Genomic DNA, 26,992 nt, shown 5'->3' on the forward strand with positions numbered 1-26,992 from the left:
CGTATTTTAAATCGTTTCTCTAAATCACCGGGGGACAATAAGATCTGCACATCTAAACATGCCGCATCAGCTGTAGTCGTGACATGCCGGCGTGAGCCCGCTGCACCCGCCCACGACAAGCGAATGACCTGCCGGGACCTCGGGTAAACTCGCAGATTAACAATATACAGCCAGATGGTGTGTCACATACGAAAACAAACGAAAAACCTAAATAAGTAACGATCGATGACAACTATTGTGCCAATTAATAAAGTCACAAATCTACAAATCTTCTAACCAAACTTTATCAAAATAAGAACTCAGTGGTGGAAGTGGTGTGTTAATGGTCGAGAAGTTTCTTTTGCGCTGACTTCATCTTGCTCGAATATTGTGTATCTAAAAGGAAACTATTTCGAGTGCACGTGCCTCGGTGATCCGTTTTGTCCGCGTTCAATAGAACAAACGCGATTACCCCACGCCGGCCTACGCTAATTACCTTATGAGCAAATGACATTAGCAATAAATGTTTCTTTCTTTCTTTCTTTCTTTCAATGCCCCACTCTAATGAGGTGAGTTCAGTTGCATCGGAGTCGTTGCTCTATATCCGTTCATAACATTAGATAAGCGCGTGTTTTATAATTTGGTAACATAAGATCTTCACAAGTACATATCTGGATTCACTAAAAGCTTGATTTTTTACAGTCGTAGACTGCTCGATCTTTTCGTTCAATACTTGAGCTTGAACATGGGCGTGAGGCAATAAAGATTCTGCTTGAGTGGGTCTGGTCAAGAAGAATTGCTTCCACTAAGCGGGGAATAATACATGTAAGTAATTTTATATATGGACTTTTACTATCTACCTACGACGTGTAGTTTATCGGTAAGTGATAAAACAGTTGTTGACCTACGGCTGTACCTAGTTCCGACTTGTAAACCTAAAGATTACATCCTCAGTATAGAGTTCTAGAGTGTACGTAGTACGTACCTCTATATACTGACCTCAACAATGTATGAACAAGGATTTAGCGTTATTATTGTAGTCGCACATAGTCTAGAAGATACGATTCGTAAATAGTCCAACATTAAACGCTAAATGAACTCTAAGGTTACGCTAGTTCTAAGCTTTAGACTTCGCTCGGCTAGTTATAATAGAATGGAATACTATAAAAGCATTAAAGGGGTATTAGTGGGTCGGTGTTCCTCGTATGTGCCATTAGCCCAGAAACTAATTCACTTAGTTTGTACAACGTGGTTTAGCGTAGATATGCTTGTTAGCTCGTGTAATCGTATTATACTGAGCATTTTGTTAACAAGTTACAACATTGAATGGTTACTGATAATGATGACTACATCTGGATCATTTACGCTCAAATATTTATAAAAATCGAAAAAAGAATCCATAATAGTTATACTCCTCAGCGGTAATATGTATATGTGGGGTTTGGAACTCAAGAAGAGTGAAATACGAAAGACGTGTACTTATTTGGATTTATTTTATAATAAAAGCCAATAAAATCTCAAAGCCAGTCGTTTCAATACCACCTATAGATATCATAAATTGGGATAGGTACATCTGTTTTGTTTCATTTTGAAATGTAGCACCGATATGGGTGCTTATAATTTCACCCATAGTGTTATGTAGGTAAAGTACCTACCTATACGTATTTTAAGAAGGTGTTACATACATCACGGTTTGTTATCAAGTAGCGCGTCTGTACTCTTGAATCAATCTAAACAATCGTGGATCAATCGGCGTAGTCTCGAGCTGTTGATAAACGTTTTCCAGCGATTCGGGGGCTTCGATCGACCGTGAATAAACAAACAAGGCCACCTGCTCCAAGAAATAAAATTCAATAGTAAACCCGACCGATGATATCCTACAGCCCAGCCGGCGGTGCGTAAAATAAGAATCAAGAATTCAGGAGTCAGGACGTAAAATATCAAATGCGTTCTCAGGGAGGATTTGCATTTTTGTTGTTGAAAATTATGCGTTACTCGTATACCTAAAGTATATTATCTCAGATACAAATAATATATAATAATATCTATGATCACGGCAGTCTCGTAGAATTTACGTGTTCAGTCAAAACATGATTTATAAAAACATATACCACGAGTAGCGACGACCAGGCAAACATAGCGTGGGACGCCCTCTTGCCCAACATGTAAGAGTACGGTATTTGCTTACTACCTACATACCTAGTAAATAATAGCGGAAACGAACTATAAAACTTAATTACCGTGTACTGTAATGTATACTGTATACAGTCCCTGTAACTTAGAGGTCAACGTGCTGTGTTATCTTCTATACGTAAGTGTAAGACAATGATATTTTTACATAAATAGTAAAACTATCATAAGTATTGAAAATATCTATTGCCAAAAACAGAGAAATTTAGTGTAGACAGATTACACTGAAGACATTTTATTTTTTTGTTACTTTCGTAATAAATTAATTGATTGTTTTAATTGCGAACCGCCGGGAAACAAACCCCAATCAAGAACCATTTTATCTCAAACGTATCCGGCGGGTTAAATATGCTGTATTTATAGTAAGGAGGTGTAGTACAAGTATAATCAATAGCGGAGAATGCCTGGAGGGTTACTCTATACGGACGAACGAGGGCTGTCGTGCAATCGGCACGTTTATTACAACGAGGTAGAGCCGCGTTTCGAAATTAGTTTTTCGTCATAGAGTGGCCCCAGAACCTCGCGGGACGAGCCAATCGATCGACTGAGCCGCTCTTCCGACTTCCCAACGAGAGTTATGTTGTTCCTCGCTTTATCCGATTGTAAACACAAACTGAAGAAGAATCTCTTATAGCTACTTAAATATTAGCGTTTACAGTGTTAAAACGGTTGTTCATTACTGTATAGGTGTATTGAATCATGTGTGGTCACATAATTCACTGACCACAGGCAACATGGCCGTATGTACATTCAGAATTTTTCATGAATCTTAGTAAATGAGTAATGTTCCATCGCCTAACATTATTATTTTATATTTAGTAGACATGTCCACGTTCAACTAGGTACCTAACTAGTGGTTACAGAGGTTAAAATTAAGTTTACACAAATAATGAGCATTGTACAAAATTTCATAACATATATCTATCAAGTAGTACATAGGTATACAGCCAGAAGTGTAAACAGTAGTTCAATCGTATTGTTTGTATTTTCTAACAATAGTCACTGTTTATCAATTATTGATGACACATAGTAAATTAAACGACCAATAATAGCGACAGTCATCACTGGCTATACAGAGTGTTGCAAAAGTGGGTATACTAAGTCAAAACGGGGTGACTCAGGGGGTCATTCTGAACAACTAAACAACTATTGCTCTACGACTCTTCCAATTCGAAAAAAATGCCTCTTGGTCTCCTACTTTCGGCTCAGTATAGGTACCACTTTCGCACCACCCTGTATAGTGGGTAAGTCTAATGACTAATATTGTTTCTAAATCCTCTTATCGACGGGTCGTGGAGTGACATTAGGTAACGGGAAGAAAGGACGTGACTGAATGATTCAATACGACATGCGACGGAGGGATGAAAAGATACCCGCACAAAGGGGCCGTTATTTGTTTCCCTTAGTAACGTTTGTAGTTTTAGTAGTTTTAGTAGTAATAGGTCTAATAAAGAATGGTTGATCTGCACAATTCAGATTTAGTTGTTAGATAAAATAATAGTCTAGACTAGAGATGCTCTGAAATATCTCACAATTTACGGCCAGCTTTTTCTACTCCGACTTACATCATCAACAAACAACAGAGTTTTGTCAAGTAAATATGTACATACTAGCTGTTCCCGCGCGCTTCGCTTCGCCTTAAAAAGTTTTCCCGTGGGAATCCCGGGATAAAAAGTAGCCTATGTTCTTTCCCAGGGTCTAGACCGTATGTATACCAAATTTCATTCAAATCCGTTCAGTAGTTTTGGCGTGAAAGAGTAACAGACAGACAGACAGACAGACAGACACAGTTACTTTCGCATTTATAATATTAGTTAGGATTTACATACATATACTTTAGGTAAATAAATAATGTATCACAGATAATGTCATAGTCCGAATTCCAACTAGGCACTTAGTGAACAAAACATAAGAACTTACAAGGTCTGCAACTTAGATGATAGATTTTCTTCAAGATGTCGGAAAAACGATGTCACTTGACTAAACACGACGTTTTAGTATTATTCACTAGACTTGTTACAGTGTACACCAAAATCTGTTTTTTTTCATTGATCTCAGCTTGATAGGTATTATATCTACAGAAAACAGCTAAATAGGTATATTGTGATACAGAACATAACATGAAGACTCGTGGTGGGGTGGTTCAACCGAGTCGTTGTCAAATATGCAATTTCGATAGCGTTTTATCAAAGTTATGGTTCGATTGTTACAGTTATGGCTACCGCGGGGATAAACTGTAAGATTTACAGGAATTCAATAACACGCTTTGTTGTCTGCTAGAAATGAGCCAGCTACAAAATCCGCTTTGTATCCCTGAGCAAAAGATTGCTTTTTATTTGTTGGGGTTTCCGTGGAACAGAATATACTTTATCTTTATCTTTCGTTAACTATCACAAGCTTATTCGCATCACTAAAATAGGAATTTGTAGCTAATAAGTTAATTGCATAGTCAATTTACATTAGCACCAGTTAATAAATTGTTTACCTACGCGTGAAGTTACGCCCAAAGATTTTCTACCAATAATTAAAAAAGCATAACAGGAATTGCATGAAAATGTACATGTACAACATACGAAGCTGTTTAATATTCATATCAATAGAGAACGTTGTCTGTGCATTAGTCTGTGACGCTTACAACAGATAAGACATAGTGCCAGTGCGATCAGGGCCCCAAGTCTACTAAATGCATTAGAGTATAATTGTATGTCGATTGTATGTCGACAGCGCAAAATTACACATTTGGCAGTCTTGTATTTTTTAAGGCCGGCTCCATACGTTGGCCCCAACGCTCGTACCAACGTTGGACTGCAAATTGGGTGAGGCGTACATACGTTGGCTAATAAACTAGTTGTGTCCCGGCAGGGCCAACGTAAAGATGTCCGATACAGAAATCTTAACTGCGCTGAGGCGATAAATATTTGCTCATTAATAATTCCCGCTTTTTTTAAATATTCAATTCATTCATCGAGAAGATCATGCCCATATTCTGTTGAATGCTGCGCCATGCATCAGCTAATACATTATGATTTTTATGTTCCTTTCGAGTTGCATCCCATATTATTGGGTGTGCTTGTTGTTATGTTCAATAAAATCTGTAACTTTTGAATTTTTCCATAAAGGTGACGATTTTGTGGATGAGAAATCCATTCTCGCTCGACGTCCGCACTCGTTGCGTGTTGCAACAGCACTGAGCAAAGCGCCAACGTGTGGGCGTGAGCGCCAGCGTTGGCGCAGATTCCTTTGATAAAACCGACACGGGCCGGCCAACTACCAACGCTCGCCCCAACGTTGGGGCCAATGCAATTTTCTAGATCCATACGTTGGACGAGTAGCATTGGGACCTGCGTTGGGGCCAACGTATGGAGCCGGCGTAAGACCATAGTGTCAGCTCGATGGAAGTTGGATGGAAGCCACTCATAATACATTGAACAACACGCTAGTCCACTGACAAGTGCCACACCGATATCGTCTCTCGGTTGACAATTTGCGTAGTCCACTATTTATTGACGTTTCCGTCAGTTGCTTCATTACGGTTTATCTGTCAAAAATTACCATTCTGAGGCCATTGAGCAGATACACCTAATATACACGTATTATTCAGATGTTGTCATAATGGATCGGAATTATAATTTAAATTTGCGGTGGGAAATGCTAATATTAGCAGACAGAGTGGACAGAGGTCGGCGGGAGTTGAAGGAGCGGCGTCGAAATCGCGCCTTCTTGAGCCGGAATGTCGATCCTCTCGTGAGTTTGCCGGACTCGGAGTTTGTGAGGACATTTCGCCTCAGTAAGCATGTGGTGAAGGAGATTGCCGCGGATTTAACTCCCCTGATAGCCAAAGAACGCAGGAAAGATGGTATATCTATGAAGGTTTGGAGCCGTCTATAATTTGGCAAAAAATTGTTCTGAACTGGATGATAGAAGACTATCTAATACTTAGGTATACTTATTATACGTTTCAGATACTCATTGCATTATTCTCTTAGCCATATTTTTAACATACTCCGAAAAAAGGAGCAGGTTCTCAATAAAGTTTTAAAATCTTGAATCTTATAAGCTTATTAATTATAAAATAACTATCATCATATCGAGTTACTATCCCGCATTGTTGTGCAGATCCGTTATGTTCGGAAAGAAAAGGAGGACATATGTTACCAAGTAATAAAACTGTTCTAAAACAGTGGCTTGTGAAATAATTATTATCCGACAATCTCGTGTTTGTGAAAATCATTATAACCAATTTCAGAAAGAACATAATGTAAATATGGATTAGGCATTTAATAAATACAATAAAAATAAAAGAGTTACACACTGATTTAACTTTTATTTATCCTTTCCGTTTAAACACACTGCTATACAAAAAATATAACACAATAGTAATCCACACAATGAATGCTGGTTGAGTTGTTAGTTGAAACTAAATAATGGTAGTATAGTATACTAAGTATTCTATTATTTGTGAGGGTGTCAGTACCTGCACCTAGCTCACTCGAATGGAGCCTTTGTGCATATCGCCTTAAGGTCTAAACTCCACTCCTAAGCTTGGACCATTTCCTACCACGCTGGTCCTCTGCAGGTTTGTGGGTTCGAAAATCTAGATATGCAGGTTTTATCACGATGTTTTCATTCACCGTAAGAGCGATGGTATGTACGGTGGCCTGCGCCTAAAAGTATACAGGCGGAGATTTTAAAATAGCGATCTCAAGCTCACATGCTGCTCAAGCACATCCACATAAACACCACTGCTACACACATCACACACAACACGTCCCCGGATTTATAACAGATGTAGCTGGTCCCTTCATCATCAGGGATCGCTATTTTAAAAACTCCACCTGTATACTTTTAGGCGCAGGCCACCGTACACTGTGCATAAATTCCAAAGTAGTTACTCATTGGTGACAATATCTAGATCTGGAGTTTAATTTTTAGTGTTCACACTGCTATACAAAGTTTCTGAAGGCCACTCAACAGTATACACTGAATCATTTTGTTGTATGATGCTGTCCTCTACGTTTCCAACCAAGTTACTGTTACGGTCATAGTCTTGGTGTCTGTAAAAAGAAAAAACATAACTGTTATCTAAGCAAACAAGCATACATTTGGTAAAAAATAAGTTTGTAAACAGTAAACAAACTAACCTCCGAATTAGGTGCTCTTTGAGACCGCTTATTTATGCGCCTCTTTTCCTTAATTCAGCTTTCAAAGCGTGCACAACTGCACATTCATCGATAAATAATCCATATTTGCGATAATTTCGCGAAGAGATCACTTTTCAACAGGGAAATGAACGAATTCGTCTGTATGTTTTTTTATCCACAACTAACAGAGAAAACCGAAACAAAACAAAACGATACAATGTTAAAGTTGACATAAGAAACAAAACCATATATATTACCTACTCTGTGTAACAAACAAATCGACACGACCCGTTTCCCGTGGGAATCCCGGGATAAAAAGTAGCCTATGTTCTTTCCCAGGGTCTAGACCGTATGTATACCAAATTTCATTCAAATCCGTTCAGTAGTTTTGGCGTGAAAGAGTAACAGACAGACAGACAGACAGACAGACACAGTTACTTTCGCATTTATAATATTAGTTAGGATTTACATACATATACTTTAGGTAAATAAATAATGTATCACAGATAATGTCATAGTCCGAATTCCAACTAGGCACTTAGTGAACAAAACATAAGAACTTACAAGGTCTGCAACTTAGATGATAGATTTTCTTCAAGATGTCGGAAAAACGATGTCACTTGACTAAACACGACGTTTTAGTATTATTCACTAGACTTGTTACAGTGTACACCAAAATCTGTTTTTTTTCATTGATCTCAGCTTGATAGGTATTATATCTACAGAAAACAGCTAAATAGGTATATTGTGATACAGAACATAACATGAAGACTCGTGGTGGGGTGGTTCAACCGAGTCGTTGTCAAATATGCAATTTCGATAGCGTTTTATCAAAGTTATGGTTCGATTGTTACAGTTATGGCTACCGCGGGGATAAACTGTAAGATTTACAGGAATTCAATAACACGCTTTGTTGTCTGCTAGAAATGAGCCAGCTACAAAATCCGCTTTGTATCCCTGAGCAAAAGATTGCTTTTTATTTGTTGGGGTTTCCGTGGAACAGAATATACTTTATCTTTATCTTTCGTTAACTATCACAAGCTTATTCGCATCACTAAAATAGGAATTTGTAGCTAATAAGTTAATTGCATAGTCAATTTACATTAGCACCAGTTAATAAATTGTTTACCTACGCGTGAAGTTACGCCCAAAGATTTTCTACCAATAATTAAAAAAGCATAACAGGAATTGCATGAAAATGTACATGTACAACATACGAAGCTGTTTAATATTCATATCAATAGAGAACGTTGTCTGTGCATTAGTCTGTGACGCTTACAACAGATAAGACATAGTGCCAGTGCGATCAGGGCCCCAAGTCTACTAAATGCATTAGAGTATAATTGTATGTCGATTGTATGTCGACAGCGCAAAATTACACATTTGGCAGTCTTGTATTTTTTAAGACCATAGTGTCAGCTCGATGGAAGTTGGATGGAAGCCACTCATAATACATTGAACAACACGCTAGTCCACTGACAAGTGCCACACCGATATCGTCTCTCGGTTGACAATTTGCGTAGTCCACTATTTATTGACGTTTCCGTCAGTTGCTTCATTACGGTTTATCTGTCAAAAATTACCATTCTGAGGCCATTGAGCAGATACACCTAATATACACGTATTATTCAGATGTTGTCATAATGGATCGGAATTATAATTTAAATTTGCGGTGGGAAATGCTAATATTAGCAGACAGAGTGGACAGAGGTCGGCGGGAGTTGAAGGAGCGGCGTCGAAATCGCGCCTTCTTGAGCCGGAATGTCGATCCTCTCGTGAGTTTGCCGGACTCGGAGTTTGTGAGGACATTTCGCCTCAGTAAGCATGTGGTGAAGGAGATTGCCGCGGATTTAACTCCCCTGATAGCCAAAGAACGCAGGAAAGATGGTATATCTATGAAGGTTTGGAGCCGTCTATAATTTGGCAAAAAATTGTTCTGAACTGGATGATAGAAGACTATCTAATACTTAGGTATACTTATTATACGTTTCAGATACTCATTGCATTATTCTCTTAGCCATATTTTTAACATACTCCGAAAAAAGGAGCAGGTTCTCAATAAAGTTTTAAAATCTTGAATCTTATAAGCTTATTAATTATAAAATAACTATCATCATATCGAGTTACTATCCCGCATTGTTGTGCAGATCCGTTATGTTCGGAAAGAAAAGGAGGACATATGTTACCAAGTAATAAAACTGTTCTAAAACAGTGGCTTGTGAAATAATTATTATCCGACAATCTCGTGTTTGTGAAAATCATTATAACCAATTTCAGAAAGAACATAATGTAAATATGGATTAGGCATTTAATAAATACAATAAAAATAAAAGAGTTACACACTGATTTAACTTTTATTTATCCTTTCCGTTTAAACACACTGCTATACAAAAAATATAACACAATAGTAATCCACACAATGAATGCTGGTTGAGTTGTTAGTTGAAACTAAATAATGGTAGTATAGTATACTAAGTATTCTATTATTTGTGAGGGTGTCAGTACCTGCACCTAGCTCACTCGAATGGAGCCTTTGTGCATATCGCCTTAAGGTCTAAACTCCACTCCTAAGCTTGGACCATTTCCTACCACGCTGGTCCTCTGCAGGTTTGTGGGTTCGAAAATCTAGATATGCAGGTTTTATCACGATGTTTTCATTCACCGTAAGAGCGATGGTATGTACGGTGGCCTGCGCCTAAAAGTATACAGGCGGAGATTTTAAAATAGCGATCTCAAGCTCACATGCTGCTCAAGCACATCCACATAAACACCACTGCTACACACATCACACACAACACGTCCCCGGATTTATAACAGATGTAGCTGGTCCCTTCATCATCAGGGATCGCTATTTTAAAAACTCCACCTGTATACTTTTAGGCGCAGGCCACCGTACACTGTGCATAAATTCCAAAGTAGTTACTCATTGGTGACAATATCTAGATCTGGAGTTTAATTTTTAGTGTTCACACTGCTATACAAAGTTTCTGAAGGCCACTCAACAGTATACACTGAATCATTTTGTTGTATGATGCTGTCCTCTACGTTTCCAACCAAGTTACTGTTACGGTCATAGTCTTGGTGTCTGTAAAAAGAAAAAACATAACTGTTATCTAAGCAAACAAGCATACATTTGGTAAAAAATAAGTTTGTAAACAGTAAACAAACTAACCTCCGAATTAGGTGCTCTTTGAGACCGCTTATTTATGCGCCTCTTTTCCTTAATTCAGCTTTCAAAGCGTGCACAACTGCACATTCATCGATAAATAATCCATATTTGCGATAATTTCGCGAAGAGATCACTTTTCAACAGGGAAATGAACGAATTCGTCTGTATGTTTTTTTATCCACAACTAACAGAGAAAACCGAAACAAAACAAAACGATACAATGTTAAAGTTGACATAAGAAACAAAACCATATATATTACCTACTCTGTGTAACAAACAAATCGACACGACAATAGAGTTTTTTTTTTGCCTATGGTCTTAATTATACAGCCAGTTTAATATATGAAAAATATATTTAAATGCCATAACACGTCTTTTATTGATTTTAAAAAGCATCGAATCAGATAAAACAGTTATACTTTTAAATAAATAGTGTGAAAAATCTTCAAATTAAGCCCAAGTCGGACGATCCGTGCATGCTGGCTTTACAATTCTAACAAAAGCGGCAACACTGATAATATGCCAAGATGACGTCACGATCACTCTGTGTCAATAGCATTTATATTTTATCGAGACTGGCCGTGAGTCGTAGGGACTACCGTTTTTGGGCCAATCACAATGGAGTCTCTATTGAGTCTCTATAGGATATCTGCATTGATATTTTTTATAACCAATAGCAGACTTGAGGCCCAGGAGTTTGGCCCCGCTTTATTACACGGCGGCACGAATGTAGCCTTAATTCCACTGCAATAGAGATAGTCTCTGTTGGAAGTGTAGCAGCATCAGGGGACTTCTAACTATGATTCACGATCGTTTCGTTTCATAAGGACGGCCTAGCATATTCTCATCGGTCTAGCATCTACCTAGACCAGGACTCTAGTATATTATTTTGTATTAGTAAGGTGAAGGCATAATACGACACCTAATTGGAAGAAGTTCATAGTACCCAATCATCAATGCCCAAGTGCAAATAATATACCTACTTGCTATAAATCACCTAGCTTATAGACGATAAAAAGTAAACTAAATAAATAGAAAATGCTCTTAGCATTAAGCCCACCTTTTGTACATTTATTTTATATCTGTGCAATAAAGAATTAAATAAATAAATAAATAAATAAATAAACATTACATTGGTGTTTGTAAAACCCATAACTAATGAACTAACCCACCATATCATAATTCTAAAATAGAAGTTCTCCAAGTCATAGCTTAAAAATGTATAAGTTATTTTAATAAAGGCTACAAAACTTTAAATTGGTCTGTGGTAAAATTCTTTTAGACAGAATGTTGGCACAAAGTTCTCATTAAATAGCAACTTACGCCCCAAGGAGTTTTATATGCTGTTCAAACTGGGTAATTTCCAAATTGTTAATTTGATCGGGAAAGTTCTTAGAAGTTATGTTTACATTACAATAACTCAAAGTACACGTTTAATGTTTGGGAGTTTGCATAAATTCTAAAGTACTTTACACCACTATTACTGACTAACTGAAGAAAGTTAAACATAATAATAATATTGTAACATACACACATACGTAGGCAGGTACTTAAGCTCCACCCAATTTTAAAGTTGTTTTAAGTCCTAGTGAAATGAAATCGTTTATTTTTTCGACGTAGAATATTAGAATTACTTGTAAGTCATAATCTACCACCATTTCACAAAGGCCCCGTCATTAGGGAGGAAAGAAATGGCGAAAGAAACTGTGCTGAACTAGTGCTGTCCTTGTGGCACAACCATGATACAAGAAGTCGAGAACAATCATCTGTCCCGGCCGTTTTCGAACCCGGAACCTTCGCCTTGGAGAAAAAGAAACAGTTCCATGTAGGTACTAGGACATTGTCAAATTCAATATATAAAGCTACCAACTGGCAACGAATGGAAAACCATTTCGCGTACGTACCAATTTACAAAGTGCTGTAAGTTAGCACTCATCTATCTCTCACCTATTTATAAACAACATAATAAAATTATTAATACGATTATGTATAATAATATGTTCCGTTTTTACTATCCTCCTGACCCGAGAGGTTATAAACTGTTAATTAAAAAAAAAACAAAAAAAACTACTGAACTGTTTTGTCACTTTGTCAAAGAACAAATTGTTTAAGGCATAGGTACTTTATAAAACTTTAAAGGAATAACAGGGATACTGCATAAAACTTTTAATATAGGTATTTTTAAACTATATATTATATTTTTTTTTTCAATGTCCTACTCATAGCACGCCAGGTGTCAGGAGGCTATGTAAATACCTTGTTGTACCTATTAATTTGTTACCGCCTATTGCTGGAAAAAACCATAATTGTCAAATTCTTAACATAGGACATTAGCATTATGTTTTCCCAAATTTTCAATTAGGGTAATTTGGTAAACAGAGAGTGCCTAACTAGGCGACTAGCTATACTGTATATATTGCGTTATATGATATTAGATAGGTAGTTATAAAAAATGTAAGTATATTCATCAGCATTAACAAATTAAACATTGGTAAATATCTATTTGGGGTCTACATTGACATTGAGGAACCAATATTTTGGAAGCAATTTAGGGGTGCTATTTATGAGCGTGCTCCCCGAAGAGATTGAGTTGAATTGATCCAGAATCAACCCCTAGGTGACGGGGGAAAGTATCTAACTTCCCGCAGTAAGTATATGAAATGGGGCACTTTTCAATACGCCAATTTTATTAGGGTCGCGAATCAACGGTAGCTCTTTACATCCCTCAAATCGTTTAAATTTTTATGCCGGTAATAAATATTACGGATTAGATACTTCGAAACTTTCAATTATTTAAACATTTGTGTTGGGGGCATTTATATATGACTACTTAGTAAATTATCTACTCTTAGTACTTATCACGACAGCTTTTAAACAAATATTACTTAAAAAAATATATGATGTACCGTACCATAGAAGATATCGTTTCCAACAAAAGAACAATTAAAACAAGAACAGTAATTTCACAATTTAAGAAAACTCGTTGTCGGTGCACTTGAACTAATCACTCACACTTCCTGTAACTTTGTTTAAGTGTTAACTAAGGCACACTGTGTTTAGTTCAATACGCAGCGTGTTAACACGTTGTGCGTCGTGGTTGCGTGAAAGCGGACTGGCGGACTGGCGGTCGCGAGCTCGCGAGCCGGCGCGCGGTGTCGCCCTCTCGCGGACACTCGGCGCGACACTCGCCCGTCAGAGCTTTCCGTGTTTATTTGACAAATACGCGTGGTTCAACTAGTTCTCTGCTTTCCAGCGATAGCCGGTTCATGTCAATACCGCAGTACAGAACGATTATCATACCATATCACTTAAGTAGTAGACAATAAGTAGGCTATTTCGAATTTATGAACGTGCACCGCGCCATGTGTTTTGGATAATAATTTTGTTCTTTTGTTGTCTGGGGTCACAATACAGTGCAGCTGTTTACTATTATTCAGATAAATGTGGGCCATACTGTACGTGTACAGCATTTAATAAATTATGGTTTTTATTTTGTGTTATTGCAAAATTAAGTCCATACCTTGGTTTGCGGTAGCACTATTTGAAGCACATCGACAGTACATGTTATTATATTTGTCGTCATTTTACGATTTTGGTATTAAAGCAGACACAACGGTTAAAACTAACAAGCCAGAAAAGGTTTCTGAATAATGAGGTCTTTCTTCACAGTGTTATTTTCAAATTTTACGACCACGAACGATATACAAGAGAGTTTTTATGAACGTAGAAGCGTGCCTATTTCCTTCCGACTTTTTGTGGTATCCAACTGAATGAAATGACTTTTATTACCATAGCACAGAGTCTATATAAAGAATGGCTACAGTTACAAAAAATAAGTTTAGACAGTGTCATTTGTCCCTCCATCAATCATGGACACGTGTAACTGAGATGGACCCATTGAATAAAATGCTTTGGACGTCATTATTGGTTTTCCAAATTTAGAATTGTTATCTGGTTGTTTAAATAGAAATGTGTAGCATAAACATAAACGATTTTATGGAATAGTTACAGATTTATTAAGTAAGTATGTGGGAGAACGGGGCAATCCGCAGTTTATCTGAAGGTACAACTGGAAAAAAATACTTTAAGTCTAGCTAAATAGTAAAGTTTTAAATGCTATAGACCCAAACAAAGATATTTCGATTTGAAAATAGCGAGTAAATTAAAGGTAAACAGAGAAAAAGATCCAAATTAAGCTCTATAGTGCTGCCAGAGCGTAGCGAGACCTGGTTTTAAATTAAGTGGAGGTAAAGTTAATGTATACAGTGTTACGACTCTACTGAATGAAGAGCCACATCCACTGGAACAGGGCAAACTATCCAGGTAAATGAACTTAGGCAAGTAATGTGAGTTGACTTTAAATTACGGTTAGCTCGCACTAAGTATAGTGAGTAAACTTCATGGTCTATAAGACGACATTCTATTGAAATAATGCAATTTATCATCTACTACTTGCAGTGACTTGCACTACACCAATGATAGTGAAAAGCTCAATAAATCATAACTAACGCGATAGTCCAACAATAAAACCTAGTGCCATGAAAATTTATGATTTCCTTAGCGCAGTCTCGGTGCTAATTGCAAAGTGCGAGTATTCTTGGAAATGGGACACTCGACAAAAGAAGAGCAATGCAACGGCGAATCTGTGTCAGCTGCAGCGTTGGTACGACGTTGCTTTTTTCCTGATTTGGGGCGACGAACTCGCACTTTTACGCGTGTTCATAGAGAGAATGTCTGTAGATAATCTTCCTCATTTTTCTCTTGGAGGCAAGGCCAGGCACGCGTGGACTCACGCGAGCGGATGCGACCATCCGAAGCCAGACGTGTGAACATGTGTAATTTACTTGCTATTGCTATGCGTCTATACGGTGATGTATTGATTGGATTTCACACATTGTGAATGTTCATTCGGAGGCGAACAGGTATAGTAAATCAATTAGACACTTAAATTTATAGTAGGAACCCTGAATTATGCACATATTAACGATAAGAGGATTCCTATCTGCTCAAGTTTACCTTACTTATATACTTATTGAACTTCAGTAAAATACAGTAAATAGTTATTGACGATTTTTTAAAAGGTTTAAATAAAGTTTGATCTAATTTATATAGGAGCACCTTTGCAGCAATACATATCAATCGTAAAAATAATAATTAATCCATGCGTAAATACAATACATAATAAATATCCTGCGGGTTGACTGGCAGAAAATGCTTTTAGCATTAAGTCCACCCTTTGTACTTATATTTTTAATATTAGTACATAAAGAGTTAAATAAAGAAATAAATGGCTGACTTATATCGTGGAACAAAGACACAAAAAAACATTCTGGTGAATGGAAAACCACCTTTTTCAAAGTCGTTTAGTGATTGTTTAGTAGGATACTGTATCCTGCTTTATCACCACTGTGATCTCTAATATCTTCAACGAGCCAATGTTGTCCCCTATCAAGGCATCTGTGGCCACGCATCTCAATAAGACGTGTACGGCATGTTGCCATATGTGCGGCACAAATCTGATCTAATATTCCAATTGTGCGTGCACCTACATCTCTACTACACTCCTGGATTAAGTTTAACGTTTACCTACAAAAGAATGGTGAACCTCACATGTGTTTCATATTATGAGAATACTGCCATGCAAGTGATAGCTCGTTTACTTTAGTGTCTCTACTTTATTCGCGGAACTGGAGCTTTAATGTATGAAGTTTATTACACAAAATAACAAACGGGCTTGTAAGGCAGCTATGAAGTGAAATTACTGGAGGCGGGAGCTGAGAAGACGGTATTTTAAAGTGGCTTTCTAACGATGATGCTCTTCATTATTAGATTACGTTAGACTATTTTATGTGCATAGATAAATTTGAAATTCTAGTAAATGTGTAAATCAGGTACTAGTTTTCTATACATGGAGAAATTAGAAATTAATTGCTGTAGCCACGGATCGTATTTTAAAAAATCGTGAAACATTATTGTGTGCAAATTGAGGATGACATTAATCTTTTTAGATCTTATGCTCCCAGACAGCACTGACCTTCCCCATTCCCTCATCCTACAAAACTATACTTTATGGAGAATGTAGAACCGATACTAATCTTTGTACAACACACTGTGTCGTAAACGCTGCGGTTACAACTGAAATTACATCGGTTTGTTTTGTTATATTGCCCATGTAACCCAATAGGTTTGTGCAAATTGCTAGCACCCTTTGTGACTGCAACTATTAGCGGTACCTTCTAGTATTTATGGCTAGGTAAGTATATAGGACTTTGTAGCGTTCTTAACTACTGCCTGGTAGGGGTTACTTCTGAACTAACTGCCAGTATTGCTATTTGGTTAAACTGGAGTAAAGACTTAAGCTGCGTCGACGTGACGTGTGCCTAGTTGCCTACGCATGGCACGCAACGTGTTAATGATAACCTCTATAGGCACTTTGTTACTGGATATTTATTTCATTATTACAATGTCTGATTCCGCTTGTAGTAAAGCACATGAATGGTTGGTTGCATGTTATTATTTATGTTAAAAACGACAGTGTAAAACTGTTTTTTCTTCAGAAGAATAAACTGAAGTGACTCTGTTGGCGGAGTAAAAGGCGGCATATGGCTGATTCTGAATGTAGTACTGTCATACCCTATAATTATTTTATTATTGCATTATTTAAAAAATCTACCTTATTTATTCTATTAAATTATCACTTTTCATAGTTCTAAAATAAATAAAAATGGCTTTGAATCAGATAAAATATTTTAACATTTTATGTAACTTATGTTATAAACGAAAATAGATCCCTACGTATTACCTAGAATGCTTTTAGCACTTTTAGTGTGAGACGACAATAAGATTCTACTTTAAGTTAAAGCAAGTAGACAAAACTTCAGGACATCTAATAACACGGTCCGTCGTGGGCGACAGGAGCGAAATTCAGTTTACAGTTTTAAATCTCACAGACTCCTTCGATACTTAACTAGTAACAGAAAGACAGAGCAACAAACGGTTGTAGAAATAAATAAAATTATAAACAGAAAGAATGATAAAATCCAACAACACTTTGCAAACAAGTATCCATATTTAGCGCGTACCTATATGCATAATTTGTAAAAGCATCAGCATAGGAAGCAATGCATTAGAACTGTTATCATATATGTTGGCAGACATGCATTCAGTTCACACTGCAGTTCTAGAAAATACTGCAACTGTACTCGTAGCATGGAAATTGTAGCTCTCGGCTGTAGGTGTTACGGCTGCCACGATCCATAAATTTGACTAATCTTGATATATTGCTCGAACCGAATATACAGTTTTGACAGTTTCATTTTGTCTTCCTTCCCGACCACGACTGCGTCTGTGTTTATAGAAACACGGGTGTAATTCAAAGTTGTGTCGGTCTGTCAGTGAAGCGAATAAATCAATACCGAGCGAAAATGGGTGAAGCATTCGCAACAAAACATAACCGCTGGCTGGCTGTAATGTTCCATTTTTAAAGGCGTATAATAAGACGCAACTCAGAACGATTGGAGTTCCAATCTAATAAGACATTTTATTTGCCGACTTAGTGAAAAAATTAAGGTCTAAGCCATAAATTGGTCTCGAAGACAGTTGTTAGATGGCGTATTGTTGTAGCACAATAGATAAACACGGCCCGGGGAGCGCCTGTTGAGACGGGATGAAAGTCCTTTGTCAATGGACAACATTTCAAAAAACTAAAGCTGCTATAAATCGAAAACCATTTCGAGATTTGACTCTAAAGGCCACAAAAAAAATGTTTTTGTATTTTTTGTATGTATCATTTTCGAGAAAATCATAAAATAGTAAAAAAGTGCTGATGACGTCATGCATCAGGTGCGATGCATTTTGATGATCAAAGCCCATAGATTTAAAAACAAAGTAACTGTCACTTTCATTTTTGATTGACGTTGACGTTTTATCGTGACGTTGTTGTTTGTTTGGGTCATTTTCATTAATTCTGTTCTGACACTTTCGTACTATTTTTTTTATTTTTTATTAAGAGATGACCTCAATATAATATGTCCCAGAGCATGCCACCGCATACACAGCTGAAAAATGCTTCTGCTTATTTTTTTACATGATAAGTACCTACTTTCCATCATCAGAAATATCAATGTCATTTGAAAATGACCCATTTGTTGGTTGGCATGTAAACAAAGTTTAAATGTCACTTGTCAGTGTCATTTATGTTTTTTTTCGAAACTCAGGCAATAGACAAAAATAAAAATTGAGCCGAATATGTGACGTCTCTTCCGGTTTTAAAATAATTAACTTTAAAGTTAACAACATGCAAAAATTAATGTATATACAAAATGAAAAAATACGGGTCCACTAATTTTCTATAAACTTTCCGAATAGCTAATAAAAATATAGGGTAAAGAAAATGAAATGTTGTCCATTATGTGCTAGCTGTTGACAATGCGACAGTTATAAAACGTATGTATGTATAGGCAGTGTACAATAAACGTAAAAGATAAAATAAACACGGTAAAAGTTACGCAATGCGTAGTAATATCCCGAAGCGAGGCAGCTTTATTATTCTTACACACTTCAAACTTCAAGCTGACTGCTTATTTATTATGCATCTTTATTCCTAAACTTCACAGACGAATATTAGAGATAATTCTTGAGGGACAACTTCCAGGGATATTTCGTAAACGAAACGGAATGCGTTCCCGGAAGATACAAGTTTAAGGTGACAGGCCAGTGACCGCTATACTCCGATGCAGATCGGTGTCTTACTAGCTGAACGGACAATTCCATCTAGCTCCACTATAACACTCATTTATCATTTAAATTGATTGATGTATGAACATTCTGTGAGCGACATTTAGATTCGCTGCCGCATGTTTCGTACCACCCAATTTAAAGTTCAAAGACCAGTTTAAACGTAAATTTGTGGCTATTGATAGATGGTTTGAAACCGCTGATGTATTTCCAAGTGATACAGATGGGTCAACGTCTCCGGACAGAAATAGCCGAGTGCGAGCTTGCGGCTGTCCGTCAGCACGGAGCTACACCGCTCATGCACTGACTCATTAGTTTGTCAACAAGGTTATCATTGCTCCGATTCAAAACTCACACATTCTATGTTTACATTGAACTTATGGATTTTCTATAAGCTATCCCACATATATTTGTTTATGGCCTGATGTATTCAGCCATTATTCCCATCGTTAAGTGGAAGGCGCAAGTCATTGACCGCTTTATGGCGACCTATTTTAGTTTTATAAGTAGTAATCATCGGCTCGATCCAAATTGCCATCTACATTGTTTGAGTGGCATTCCATTTCATATTTATAATTAGTTACAACTTTACATATACAGAGGTTGTTACCGAAGTTTCGAAAGACAAATTGGATACCATTACCGTTTCAATAACGGAATGCAAAGCGGGAGAATTAAATCAACTGAAAGCGCGGCTGTGACATTTTCACACAAAGGTCGGGCAAGTTAATAATATTCCGATCTGAACTGTATAAATGGCTGGGATATAACTGGGTCAGGTTTGAGAGACAAAATGGTTTTGTTCCGGAGCTGTGAGTGGCTATTAGCAGATTGCAGGTTGGCGACTATTGTGATTTCCCCGGAGACGTGGCCGAGGAAGCGGTGGCGCTCTGTGGCCGCAGCGTGCAGCGCGTGCGATTGATACTAGTTAAATAGCTCATCCCGCCCTGTGCCTGTGCGGCCCGGGCGGTATGCAGCCACGGACTAATATAATAAGTTAACTCAAATAACTTATTCTAGTAGTTTGGACAAGGCCTTATAATTGTCTTTCAAATTGGAACCCTGTAAAATTTTATAAATTACAAATGGCATATTTTTATACAATTTATTGATAAAAGTATATTAGAATATTTCAGTGCGAAAAAAAACTTCAAACAGCATAAATCTCTTTAGTTTTCTATATGAATTATGAAATTGACAAAATAATCTAGGTCAATTGAAGATAATTTTTCAGGTCCACCGTAAGCAAACAGCAATAAATTAACGTTATCTCAGCGTGACAGCTCAAACAGTAATTCGACATAACATCTCATCATTAATCACTGTCTACTCTCGATTAGTGTGTAATTTTTATACTAACTATACCACATCAAGAAGTAGTAAAAACGTCGATATTAAAACTAGTGTATTTTAAGACGCTTATAAAAGACTAGCTATTCCCGCGCGCTTCGCTTCGCCTTAAAAACTTTTCCCGTGGGAATTCCGGGATAAAAAGTAGCCTATGTTGTTTCCCAGGGTCTTGACCGTATGTATACCTAATTTCAGTCTAATCCGTTCAGTAGTTTTGGCGTGAAAGAGTAACAGACTGACAGACACAGTTTTACTTTCGCATTTATAATATTATAGTAAGGAAGTAAGGATTGATCGGATCTGTTAGCAAGTCACATAGAGTGTTTTTTGAAATATTTTGTTTATTGAATCGAAATAAAAATAACATAATGTTTATTATTATTCAACGCTGTAAAATAAGTAGATCATAGGCCATTTCATATAAAAACTTATGCAACATCCGTGAATAAACTGGCACAGCCAGTAGGTATACAGCCGCATCTGCAGTTTATTTAGCTTTTTGTACAAAAAGTGCTGTTTTTTAATAATGTTTGTTTAGTAAGAGCACAGTCGGCGGGTCGGCAATGAAATCTGATGCTAGTGCCATATGTTTTGTGGCGCAGAATAGCGGTATTGTTTTAGTTCATACGCCGAGCTTTATGATTATGAATGACGGAAAGCAAGGCGCTCCATTCAATTAGTTTGCACACATATTGTTAAAGGACTTCCAGCAAGTGAAAAAAATGAAGGTCAATGTTATTATCGTGGGATCGTATGTTGGTTGCTGATGGTAGCTGGATGAGGAGGGTGATCTAGAGACGAGGCTTTGTGGCGCCAAATATTATTTAGTTGTGTATGTTAATAACTGAACTTGTTACTTAATACCTATCATCTATTCATAGTCTCTATATGTATATTATATCGTCTATATAATGCTGTGTTGTGTAAGAAAAGTCAGAGTCTTGATGCTATAAATATTAACGGCCACTACAGACCAAGAGTAATTATCACGCTATAAAAGCACAGTGGGAAAATTAAAAAGTCTCCAGGTACAATTGAATATAAATTATTCTAATTTACCATTGACGGAACATCTTCCTTCCGTAATCAGCAGCACTTTGTATTCAGAGGGACAACGTGTGGGAACATGTCACGTGACTGAGAAGCGAAATGGGCAGGTACAGTGGCCTGCACATAAACCTGACCCCCTCTCAGGGCCTCTAGTACGGGATTTGCAATTTTTGAAAACTAAAAAAGTTCACGTTTTCTCCTGTCATCTGCATACATTTTATGTCAAAAGTTTCATGATAGTTTCCGCGTGAGGCTCCACTTAGTATGCGAGAAATCGTAAACTATTATACTTTTCGCCTAACTATCAAATCTGTACTCCCCCAGTAGCCAAGTCCCTCCAAGAGGCGTCAGGTTTATGTGCAGGTTACTGTACCTAAATAGACATAAATAGGAAGCGTATAGGGCCATATTCAGAAGCTATAAGCGGGCAGAAGCTCGGCTATACTCTCTATGCCGTCATATTATCACCATAATGTGCAAATGCCTATCGTTAATTTCATCATTACCATAACTAGACGCGTTTACTGCGGTTAACTCTTTCAGGCGTGACCGTCTAACTCAGACGGGCAAAAACTCTACAACCGATTAAATACCTCTATTACGTTTATGAAAAACAACTTTTTTGTTTAGAAAATATGGCATTAGAGTCTGCCAGGTGGATCGGAGGTGTCTACTGTGGATCTAGCGGGGTCACTCTATATGACGAAAAACTAAGTTTCGGAGCGATGCTGCGCGAGCCACGACTCTATCTCGTTTTATTAAACGTGCCGATTGCACGACAGTACGATCCCAGTGCATGTTTTAGACATAAGTCGCTACCGTAATTCGATAGCAATGATCAAAGCTCTCATTCGTTCGTTTTTCATCAGTATAGATTAACCCCCCTGCGCCGGGGCTCACGTAGCGGCCAGCCGCCGCGTCACACCCGGTGATTGTATGCTAATTTGTGCGGGACATTTATCATGACCGTTCACATTAATATTCCACATTTGGCACTGATCCCGTATGCCGACTAGTTAATGTCCAGTTGTTCATTGGGAGTGCAGGATGAGGATGTATTGTGCGAGAATGCAAGGGGCATTGCGTCTGGAGTTACATATACGATTTCAGTTCACAGACCCGGCTACTTTCCATCGACTTGCTTGTGACTTAAAGCTGGCAGTGGTGCAAGCAACTTTTAGTTTAAGATATGGAAATTATGACTTTAAAGTGGGTAGGTATTATGTTTCATGTTTTTACTTTTATTTGGCTCCACGCGCTTTTAGGTTATAGAAATCGAGAACAAATTTATTATGTAGACAGTAGGTATGTATTCTGGGCTACATAAATTTTCGGGTTGTCGAATAACCCGTTGAACTTAGGGATCTTTAAACAAAGGACCACTGATGAGTGTGCCCGTAGCATTGTCGCCAGGAATCCGGGCCTCGCACCAATCACGACGCCCCACATTCCACAAAGCTGAGCCGCCGAACCATTATTTACACCAACTTTGGTCCCGATGTTAGCAAAGGGATGTTCGAGGGCTAATGACTGCCTGTGCCTACACGTTACGATGTGAAACACAATTAATTGTAGTTGTCTGAAACTTTCACGGCAGTATTAATTTCAAGAATCACTGCTGAATTCTGAACAGCAGGCGGTCAGACGAACAGCCTAGCAGTGGGACGCGGATATAGAACCGTGGTAAAAGTCTAGCGGTTCTAGGCCGTGAATTATTGGCGCCTATTTGTACTTGTCAAGATGTGAATGACCCGACAGACAGAGAAGCTGAATCGAATTGATTAAGCGATATTTATGACTCGAGAGCACACGCGTCGCGGCTCTGTCGATGCACTGTAATTGGCTTAATTGCTGACCAACGCACAATAGGAATGCTTGCGACATTTTAAAATAGCCGTTAAGAGCCGACACAGGGCCAATAGACGTTTCGCGTTTTAAGTGGACATTAAATAATTATACTGTTTTATTAAGGTTACAGTCACCACAAGTTGTTTTTCGAATCGGTCCGTGCGTGGAAGAAAAGTTTGAATGCATCGTTAAGCAGCGTTGGCGCTCCAGAGATCTTTAAATAACCTCTGAGTCAGCCGCGCAAGTTCACCAGGCGAGTTGTTCAACAGAAGAACGAATTGTTTCGCTAGCTCGTGTAATACGATATTTTATTTGCGGCAGTAATCAACTCATTCAATTAAAGTTTGCTCTTCACTTTCAACACGCAACCGAAGGATTTAATTCTTTAATAAAGCCTATACGATACGAGGAGAAATGGAACGTGCAATTAACGATGATTGTGTTGGGCAGTGAAGACGCGCTGTGAACAAATATCTGTATCATTGGCTTGTATAAATACAGCTTGTGTTTATTTTCGTAATGTTAAGTAGCGGTCGAGCCGTATTTGGTCTCGGCCGGCAGCAGGCGCCGACTGCACCTTAAATGGAAGTAAAAGCAAAGGCTTTAACGAGCAACTGCATCGGCGGCTTCTTTAAGGACCTAAGCCTTTCTTGATAACCATATCTTTACATCTCGCTCACTCACGCACCAACTGCTTATGAGCGAACGGGAGGGTCATATAAATGGTACGGCACATAAGAGCTGCCAGTTAAGCCCATTTGTGTTTTAAGTTTTCGAGTTACGCTGGCTAAAAGCTTCAAGATTAAAGCTAAAGGAACTTTCTCTTTATATGAATAAAAAAATTGGTTAAAGCCGATGAATGGATTCCTTACAAATTAAACTGTTTTGGTGGCTATGGATGGATGTGTTTACTACTGTGTATAGGTAAGCAGAACTCACCAGGATTGCTTATCTGCCTGGCTGGTGGCGGTCTTGACACTTGCATATCAATGTCGTCCGTCGCCTCCACGCCTATCGGCTGCTTATCAGGCTGGTAGGTAGGTAAGTGCAATGGCCACGTCTTGTTGAGGACGCTTGTACAATTACATTATCCTTTATTTGGTTATCGCGGATTGTTACTACAAAATTTAACCAGCAAGCCCGTTTGGTTTATAATGACCTACAGAATAGAATACATACAATGTTTTTCTCTACGATACGATCATGCAAGCTGCACAGAAAGGAAAACGCATCGGTTGGTATATGCTAACGGGCATTAGAAGATACATACATTGAACGAAACTCAAGTAATAAAAACTACTATTATGTATCTACATAAGAGAAAATGTTTCAAATTGCCATCAATGCCTCGGAAAATCTCGTGTTTCGCACAATAGGCGGCGGCGGTGGCGGCCAGCTCATAATTTCATTCCGCATCAAGTTTGTATGACGTTGATCGATTGACGTTTGTGGATCGAGCTTCGGCACGGTCCGCGCGTTTTGATGTCAGACATCCGGCGCCTGCGCGCGCGCACCGGATACCGCCAAATCGAAGCTGCGTTTGCATCACAAATAAACTTATTGATCTTGAGACGAGGTGGGCAAAAACTCTTTGATGATCTCATATACCTATAGGTACACATGGGTTGATTTCGATGGTCCATTACATGAAGTGCATCGGCCTAAATTATGCAACGAAAATGTTACTCGATTTTGTTAAAGCTTTCAGCGTCATTGTATTTATAGTGCCGGTTTATGCGTCATTGACACAGTATTGGCAGTAACGGAGCTCTGTTAAATATAAATGAGAAGTGCAACAGGGCCGGGAGTGAGTCAAGCCGCGGTTGGTAACAGCCGATGTTTTCATAACAATTAGCACGTGTCTGATGCGTTTTGTTCGATTATTTCGGGATACTCCGCGCGCCGTGTTTGTGTAAATCATGGGCTCGGAGCGAACGAAGGAGCGTTCAACGTTATAGGTGTTGTAGGTAATGCTTATTCATGTTACTTTATATTACTACTATTCATGGATAATTTTAGGCGTGAGAATAAACTCCACATTTAAAAGGCTCCTCGGGATATGCCTAATGCCTATGTCCTTAATTGAACGATTTTACAACTACTATAATAGTAAATAAGGTATATAATAATGTACAAAAAAGGTAAATAAGTGGTACATCTTAGTACCTAGATATCTACTGCATTACGCAACATAATTAGTTTTCGCTACATCTTATTTACATCTAAACTGAAGCTTCCAAGTCCAATCAATCAAAAGATTCACGTTGTTCACGTAGCTTCACGGCAACCCAGCGACTGACATTTCTTAACCTTATTTTAACCATATTCTAATTTGAGGCCTGCTATGAAACCATTATGACTGTAACCTATTTTTTTATTGATGCACAAAAGAGGAGCTTATGGGCTAGCCCCTAATTAGGGAACTTTCAGTTGTATATAGCCTGTAAACAAAGCTAATCTTTATTTTTTTTCTCATTTTGTGTGTGTGTGTGTGTGTGCAATGTACGGAATAAACGTTTATGTTTCTTTCTTGGCTGAAGATAAGTCGGTCGGCGCGATAACGCTTACGTTTTGTTACGTGAATCGAAACGCGGGTCATTTCTGGATCGCCATCCGGACGAGTTAATAACTGTAGCCGGCGCCCTGTCCGGCGTAAAAAGTTGTAAAATTGCAAAAGTCCATTAACCGCTTAAATAAAGGGGGAACGCTTGTGGAAAATTCTCTTTTCAACGTCCATTAGACACGTAACTGTAATCGCTAACTTTGGCAGCGATAAGGCTATGCCGCCATCTTGAAAGCTTGAAAATAGTTTGGAGCTTCAATTTATGTCTATCATTATGTCTTAGTTTAAACAAAGCTATCATGTTTGGCCTAGGTTCAAGCTTGGAAGCCAGCTTAGTGTAGTCAAATATACCTACGGGAATAATTTAATATAATTATAAGCTATGCTCTTACATTGTAGGCTGTAGAAAAATAGTAGGTAGGTATTTTTATATAATTTTACGACGACGTGCTTAAAATGAAGCTATCATAATTACTAAGTAGGTACGTAGGTACGTACCTATATCAATTTTAGAAAATCAAAGTATAGCCATATAAAAAGAGCATTTGTTGCAAGAGTCTATTTGTAACTAATAGTACCTACTAACATTTTCAGGTAAAATTTCAGCATTTCTAAACACTGCAAACTAATAGACGAAAACGGGCTCTATTAACAAGTACGTAGGATTTAGAGTTGTATTCGCTTAGTTTAGCGTCGGTTGGTAGGTAGTCAGAGCACGGTTGCTGCTCAAATATTCGTTTAGCCCAGAAAGAGCGAACGGTAGTCGGCCAAATTAGGAACATGATTACACATTACACTGTAATCAGCGCAAGTTCACTGATAAACTTGTTTGTAGCTGAAAATATTGCTAAGAAGCAGATACTTGTTTATTTAAAAAAAGTTATCTGATCAATTTCTGCATGACTGTAACCATAATCAAAATTTGAATTAGGATGCTAGCTTTGAATAGTGGTTTAACAATCCACC

The 26,992-nt window shown here is 37.9% G+C and overlaps 1 protein-coding gene across 7 annotated transcripts in view; it reads right to left on the reverse strand.

Moving 5' to 3' along the window:
* LOC105386057 (dystroglycan 1) overlaps positions 1–26,992 on the reverse strand; it is a 78,399-nt gene that overhangs the window by 33,634 nt on the left and 17,773 nt on the right. For 2 of the 7 annotated variants that reach the window (XM_048628037.1, XM_048628034.1), the window contains exon 1: positions 13,391–13,600. The exons of the other annotated variants lie outside the window; for them this stretch is intronic. The gene's annotated coding sequence lies outside the window, so the exon portion shown is untranslated. Of the gene's footprint in view, positions 1–13,390; positions 13,601–26,992 lie in introns of those variants that run through there. 7 annotated transcript variants of the gene reach the window in all.

Source organism: Plutella xylostella, chromosome 19 (genome assembly GCF_932276165.1).
Source record: "Plutella xylostella chromosome 19, ilPluXylo3.1, whole genome shotgun sequence".
Lineage (NCBI taxonomy): Eukaryota > Metazoa > Arthropoda > Insecta > Lepidoptera > Plutellidae > Plutella > Plutella xylostella.